The sequence below is a fragment of the Benincasa hispida genome, chromosome 2 (genome assembly GCF_009727055.1).
Source record: "Benincasa hispida cultivar B227 chromosome 2, ASM972705v1, whole genome shotgun sequence".
Taxonomy (NCBI): Eukaryota; Viridiplantae; Streptophyta; class Magnoliopsida; order Cucurbitales; family Cucurbitaceae; genus Benincasa; species Benincasa hispida.
The window spans coordinates 1,818,461-1,827,025 of NC_052350.1; positions in this window are offsets into that span (position 1 = coordinate 1,818,461).

The window sequence follows — 8,565 nt, forward strand, 5'->3', positions numbered from 1 at the left end:
ATAAAAAAGACATTCATAACATTAAATTCACAATTTTCCAGTCAAACATAATTTTTAGAATCACATATTATCTTTTCAAGATTGAATGTTCAATTTCCAACGATTAAATTAAAAGGATTACATGAATTTTTTCATTTTAAAAATTATACAACCTAATTACGAGTAAATTATTAGGATTATAATAACTATTTAAAGATGAGATGTTCTTACTAGAAAAAAAATTATATATTAAAATAAAAATTATTTTCAAATAAAAAGATGGACAACCTATTTATAAATATAACAAAATTTTACTATTTATCTAGTCTATCCTGGTCTATCACTAATAGATAATATCACTTTATTATATTTAAAAATATTTTTGACAATTCTATTATTTAAAATAATTACCCTTAAATACATCGAATAGATTCAAAATATCTAGAAAAGAAGTGTTAACAATTTATTGAAGTATTATTTTTTATATACATAAAAACTAGTGGTTTTGGCGGGAAGTGGATTCCCACTATTACAAAAATGACATTGGCGAATTAGGGAAGGGCTATAAAAAAAGGGTAAAAATGGAAAAATATGTTAATTAGGCAAACAGATGACTGATTATGAAGCGAACCTACCTTTTTTATGCCTTTTGCTTTTGGCATTTGTCCTTTATTATTATTATTATTATTTTTTAAAAAATGATTTTGGAAAGAAAAAATCAAAGTGGCTATGGCCTGTGTTTTTTAGATTTCTACCATTTTCTTTGGAAAAAAGAAAAAAAAGGAAAATACCATTTTGAAAAATTGAAAAAATGACCCTTTTCAAGTTTTGTTTTTGTAAATTTAGACCTTTTTTAAAAAAATATTTTTTTGACCCTACAATTTTGCAAACAATGTAAAATTACTATAATATCCTTCAACATTTCAAAAGTCCTAACCTTTTTTCACAACCCTCACCCACCCATTTGGCCTTTCCATTTCCTCACTCGATTGCTACCATTTCCTACCTCAATTTCGACTAGATTTCAGATTTCCTTGTTTTTTCTTTCCATTTGAAGATTATTTGGAATTTTTCATCTAATCAGGTTTGGATTTCCATTTTTCGCTCAATATTAGTTTATCTAAGATGCTATAAAATGATTGTTTTAAACCAATGTTAGATCTGCCTGCCATTTTCTAGTTCATGAAACATGAAGTGTATTTTTTAGGTTTTGAATGTAAATTGCATTGTGTGTAGGTTTTGAATATAAGTTGGATGATGTGGATATAATACATCTGTGTGACATTTGTCCTGTTTTAGAAACCTTTTTGACTTAGAACATCATGTTCGAATTTTTCTGAACGATTTGGACCCTAAAAGTTAATTTATTTCTATAAAAATTGGACATTTTTTTCTCTGGAAACCGGTCTCTAATACGAGGCTAACCGGGTATGGGACCGGGGGGGGGGGGGGTAATGGAAAGACGAGGGGAAGAAGAATGCCTGGTGTTAGATCGACCAGGCGAATTGAGATGTTGACCAGGTATGGGCGAGAAAAGGTGTGGTGGAGGGGGAAATCAGTCTCTACCCAATCGAGCTTCATATGAGGCTAACCAGGCATGGGATCGGGTGGGGCTAATGAAAAGACAAGGGGGAAAGACGAGCGCTCGGTGTTAGATCGACTGAGCGAATTGAGTTCTTGACCAGGTATGGGCGGGAAAAGGCGTAGGGGAGGGGGAAATCGGTCTCTACCCGACTAAGCTTCATACGAGGCTAATAGGGTATGAGACCGGGCGAGAATAATGAAAAGACGAGGAGGGAAGGTTGAGGAATGTACAAGCATCCAACAGGAGCAATCAAAATCAATAAACACTCTAATTACACTTAATTTGAGTTCTAAAAGCATGCATGAAAATAATATCAAAGAGAAGAGTTTCAAGAACTTATACCTTTGAAGAAATCTACCAAATCCAAGCCAGTCTCCACGAATTTAAGCTTCAAATGGATAGTAGACCACCAAGAGTGTCTTCTCCACCATTCTCTAACTTGGATTTGAGTGGTGGAACTCTAGATTGAGGTTAATTAGGAGAGGGAAGAGAGAGTTTTGAGAGAGAAGTTAGAATTCTGCAGAATTTTACCAATTCAGCATTCATCACCTTTTCCTTTTTGAAATTTCAGCTATTTTATGTATCAAATACATGCAAGCATTGAGAGAGAATGCTGATTGACACATCTAAAGCCACCAACAAAGTGGGACAAGTGTTCAAATATGGAATAATCCACTTCAAAATTGTTTTGAATTGGATTTTTTTCTCTAAAGCCAATAAATCCTATTTTCAATTTTTAAAATATATTTAATTTACAATTAAATTAAATATAATTCAAAATTCAATTTCTCAAATTGAAATTGATTTAAATCAAATAATTAACTAAACAAATTTAATTAATTAAATAAATAATAATTTAATATCAAATATTAAATTAATAAAACACCTATTTCATACATGAATCATATTCATGTAATTAATATTTAAATCAACATTTAAATATTTTAAACTCTCCAATTACGTTTAATTTCAACAAAATTAAATATTTAATTATATCGAATATAATTATCCAAACCCTAATTTGAAATTGAACAATTCAAATTCAAATTCTAATTTAAAAGTTGAACACTTCAAATTTAATTCCCAAATTGAATTTGAACGCTTTAAATTCACTCAATATATTAATCCAAGATTTATGAGTTAGTTGAGGGACTTTATGGACCTACAGATCATGAGCTCCATCGATTTGAGATTAATTGGTGAAACTTTTTAAACCAAATTAATCAATATTCGTTAACTACCGAGACACACCACTATAGCTCAGTAGTTGCACTCTCCTCACTGTAGATATATTTCTGTCCACTTGATTTAACTATAATTAGTAAGTCGACCCTTTATAGGTTGTTCATAATAACGACTGGGTCAAATGCTGTTTTACCTCCGAAATTATATCTTGTTCCTTAAATTCCATTGATTCTCTAACGAATAATTGATTTGTGATCCAATCACTAAACCGAATCCCTCTCGAGCCAATGAGAGCGTGAGACCCCTTGTTCAAGATCTGGATTTAGTACTTAACAGAACAACCTTTCTACTTCCCTAAATCAGGCAAGTATGAATTCCATCTTTCACCCTATGTCCCTAGCTATCTACCCGATCTTACCCCTGAAATGGGAGGTTTATTGAGCCGGTGTGTTGAGCCAACCTTCACCTATACAAATCTAAGGATAATCCTGAATAAACAGGAGTTCATAGTTAGCTCAGGATTAAGGTCGAGTTACCTAGGTCATCAAATTGAAGCAGTCAGTCTTAAATAGTAAACAACGTTATAAAGCAAGAATGACTTATTTCTTGGTCTGATCTTATGCAAACTCATTGCGTAGGACGCCCCCACCTCTCATGTCTTAATATAAATGATTTAGGATCGCATCATTTGAAATCTAAAAAGTGGGTCACATCCGATAGTGTTACCAGAATAAGATACCCAATCTTATTCATATACTATAGACCGTTTTGGCTATTTACTTGAACTCGATCCATCTTTATGTCTCCATATAAAGTCAAAGTATTCATGTAATAGCCATGGATATTAGTTTATTAGATTTAGTCTTTACAAGTGCAATTTACATATTCAACAATAGTTTCATTGAATAAATGTCAATAACATCTTTATTGATAATAGAAAATATTTAACATTACAAACTGCGAGTTTTGGGACATATAACCCAATAAAAGCAAGTGCTCGGTGTTAGACCAGTCAAGCGAATTGAGATCTTGACCCGGGTATGGGCGAGATCGGGCGAAAATACGAGGGGGACTGGGCACCCGACTGGGATTGGGAAGGGAGGGGGACTGGGAAGGGGGTCAGAATATTAGCTATTGATTTTTGGCCCAATCTTGAGCCCGCCCGGGTATGAGATCGGGCCAAAAAATAGTAACTTACATTAGATTTTTTTTAAAAATATTTTGACTCAAAATGTTATGTTATGTTGACGTTTAATTTATCTATTTGATGAAAATGTAGGTTATGATGGAACTGGAAATGAAGATTCATCATAATGATCATTTTCCTACAACCCTTTCATGTTGTTCCCATATAGGAAAAGCCATTCCTAAAATTAAGGAAAAACCAACTCCTACACAATTACCCATATTTAGACAAACATGTCTTAGTCCTTTCCTTGACACAAACATCATCTTCAATGGACCATTGATTCATTATATTTTTCTTCGAGAGGTAGAGGATCCTAGGAGAGATGTCATTAGTTTTAATTTTCTAGGAAATACGGAATCATTCAGCCAAATAGAGTTTAACCTTATTATAGGACTGAAACATCAAGCTAGAATTGTGAGGGGATAAATTTCCTTTTGTTAGGCTTAGAGCTAAATATCTAAATGACAATAAGGGTATGAAGGCATATGAGTTGTGCTCTATTTTTCCATCTCTTGAGTTCGAAAATGATGCTGATGTAGTGAAAATTGCATTATTTTATTTTATTGAGTTTGATATGATGGGTACAGAGAGGAAAAAAACAAATAGATTTTGAAAATTTAATGATCATAGATGATTGGAATAGATTTTGTAATGAGAACTGTAAAGGGAAACCGACGAAGGTCTCACAGCGGAAGCGAGATCGTTCCCATTATTGTTTTCACAGAATTTATAAATTTTACAAATCAGAAAAATATACATTAAGAAACAATTTACAGCATGCTGAAAGATGAAGGAAGAAGGGAAGAAAAATACTAACTCTTGTAGAAGACCTTCTTTGGGTAAATCCCTTGATCCACGATCACGAACGATTTGATCTTAATCTTGATCTCCAAACCAAGACACCACCCCTTGAGAACCCTTTGTGTTTTCTTGGGAATAAGAATATGCAGGAATGATGGGTCTGCACAAACTTTTGGAAGAGGAAAAGAGGACGAGAGGAAGAAGAAGGAGAGTTTTCTTCTCTGTAATTTTCTTGGAAGAGGATGAAGAATAAATGGTTCAACCCCCCGAACTGCCCCTGCACATTTTTGGCTGAGAAAATTAGAGGGAGAGAGTTGTAACTCCCTCCCTTTAATTAAATTAAATATAAATATAATTTAGTTAAATTAAAACTATATATATATATATACACTATATGTTATATCAATTACAACACATAACCTATAGTTTTATATTGTATCAAATATAATATAACCTATAGTTTTATTTTCTCTCAGCAATGCATGACATTTAACATAAATCATATTCATATTATACATCGAGTACTATGAACAAGCAAGTGGGAGAAAGGAGAAGACTATCGTATAGTTGGGTGTGCTTGATCGTTTAGAGTGGGGTACATGATCGTGTAGCTGTCTCTTATACACATCTAGATGTGTATAAGAGACAGTAATTAACCAGTCCAATTATATCATATATAATCGAACTCTCTCTTGTCAATTTGAACATTTCAAACTGACCCAAAAACTGATTCTCAACTTTTATCCAAGCTACCAAGGGGACTTTATGAACCTATGGCTCGAAGCTCCAACGGCACGTGAATAACTGACTAAACTCTTTAGCCACGAGATCCACCATTCATTAACTGCCAGACATTCTACTAAAGACCGACAGCTGAACTCTTCTTACCACAGATATATTTTTGTGTCCATCAGACATAACCAATCATGAGTACGATAACCCTTCACAGATGCTCGTAAGTATAGCTGGGCCAATTTACTGTTTTGCCCCTGTAGTTACATCTCACTTCTTAAGTACCATTGATCCCTCTAATGAACAATACAACATAGTCCAACTATGTGTGAACACCTCTCGAGCCATGAGAAGGTATGTGGTGCCACATCGTTCAAGCCCTGAAATCAGCCCTTAAGGGAGCAATCTATCTACTTACCCTCTGTCTCTTATACACATCTAGATGTGTATAAGAGACAGATTTATATCCTATAGTTTGATATCATATTATCCACTATAGTATTTTTCCTCTACTTGATATAAATCATATTTATATCTAATTTCCTCCAATTAATGTATCTCATACATTTAATCAATCATATCATATATAATTAACCAGTCCAATTATATCATATATAATCGAACTCTCTCTTGTCAATTTGAACATTTCAAACTCTGTCTCTTATACACATCTAGATGTGTATAAGAGACAGATACAACATAGTCCAACTATGTGTGAACACCTCTCGAGCCATGAGAAGGTATGTGGTGCCACATCGTTCAAGCCCTGAAATCAGCCCTTAAGGGAGCAATCTATCTACTTACCCTTGCTTCGGGGAAGGAGTGAATTCCACTTATGTAGCTGAGTGCCCAGCTCCCAAATTAGACGAATCCTCAAAGTGGTAGGTTTGAGTCGGTGGCCTGGCCACTCACACCCATGAAAATCAAAGGACCGCCCTCAATGGCTGGAGTTCCCAACTCACTTAGGATTGAGGTCATGTTACTTATGGTCATCCTAGTGAAGTGAAATCTCTGTCATGAATGGTGTTATATAACGAGACACTAACACTTTGTGGTCAGGTCTTATACAAACTTTTTGTATAGGAAGTCCCCGCTCGCTTATCCCCACATGAATGATCAGGATCAAACCATCTGTGACAAGTTACAACACTAGTAACTATTCCACAAAGCAGGCCGCATCCATAGCGTTACCAGGATAAGGTTTTCCTCCTATCCATATACTACAGACCATTATGGTTATCACTTAAGACATGATCCACTTGTATGTCACCACATACATGCTTAAGTTACATAAAGACAACCAGGGATTTTAGTTTATTGTTTTGTGGTAAAGCAAATAAAACATTCAGATGAGCAAAACCAAGAAGTGAAGTAAAATATCATATATTATACATCTCAAGTGTTTGTACAAACTGTTTACAAACTACAGGACACGAGACTTTAGGGCATCAACCCCAACAATCTCCCACTTATCCTAAAGCGAAATGGGGTGTACAAAAAAAGTACAAAACAATAAACTAGGGCATAAAAGCCCAGTACAAGAAAATCTCCTACTTGCCTTAGTCCAGCTGTGAGCGGTCCTGTAGACCCATGCTCTGAAGGTGACCCTCAAACATTGTAGCCGTGAGAGCCTTTGTAAACGGGTCTGCAACATTGTGCTCTGAAGCGATCTTTGTGACGATTTCGTCCCCTCAATGCACTATCTCGCGGATCAGCTGATACTTCCGCTCTATGTGTTTGTCGCGCCTGTGACTCCTAGGCTCCTTGGAGTTCGCCACTGCCTCATTATTGTCACAATAGAGGGTAATGGGCTTAAACATATCTAGAACAACTTCTAGTTCTGTCAAGAACTTCTTGAGCCAGACGACTTCCTTAGTAGCTTCGCAAGCCGCTACGTACTCTGCCTTCATAGTGGAGTTGGTGATGCACCCCTGCTTAGTGCTTCACCATACTACAACTCCTCCGTTAAGAGTAAAGACTGACCCTGAAGTGGACTTGCGAGAGTCCCTATCAGTCTGAAATTCAGAATCCGTGTATCTAGTAAGGATCAAATTCTTAGATCCATACACGAGCATGTAGTCTCTCATTCTCCGAAGATACTTGAGGATGTTCTTCACTGCGGTCTAGTGACCCTGGGCTAGGTTAGAGTGATACCTACTAACTATACCCACAACGTAGCAGATGTCTGGTTGAGTATAGAGCATCGTATACATAAAACTACCAACGACAGATGCATATTGGACCCGTCTCATGTCCTCAACCTCTTGAGATGTCTTAGGACACATGTCTTTAGATAAAGTGACTCCATGCCTGAATGGCAGTAGACCCCTCTTGGAGTCTTGCATCGAATACTTGAGCAACATCTTATCAATGTACGATGCCTGAGACAGTGCTAGCACTTTGTTCTTACGATCCCGAAAGATCTATATGCCCAGAACAAACTGAGCCTCTCCCAAATCTTTCATTTGGAATTGGGTCACTAGCCAGTTCTTAACTGCAGTCAGTAGACCTACATCATTTCCAATGAGTAGTATATCGTCTACATACAACACTAAGAAAACTACTAAAGTGTTGACGATCTTCTTATAGATACAAGGTTTATCAATGTTATGGTCAAAGCCATACGACTTGATCGTAGTATCAAACCGTATGTTCCAAGATCGAGACGCTTGTTTTAGCCCATAAATGGACCGATTCAGTTTGCAAACGTTTTACTCTTGACCTTGGGCTATGACTCCCTCGGTTGCACCATGTAAATGGTCTCCTTAAGATTTCCATTCAGAAAGGCTGTCTTGATGTCCATTTTCTAGATCTCATAATTATAATAAACTGCAATGGACAGGAGGATGCAAATCGACTTTAACATGGCAATAGGTGATAAAGTCTCCTCATAGTCGACTTCCTCTACCTAGGTATAACCCTTTGCCACAAGTCGAGTCTTGAAGGTTTGCACCTTCCCATCAGCACCCCGTTTGTGCTTGTAGATCCATTTACAACCTATAGGTCTTACCCCATCAGGCTAATCTACAAGATCCCATACTGAATTGAAGTACATCGACTTCATCTCTAGATCCATGGCCTTGACCTATTCATC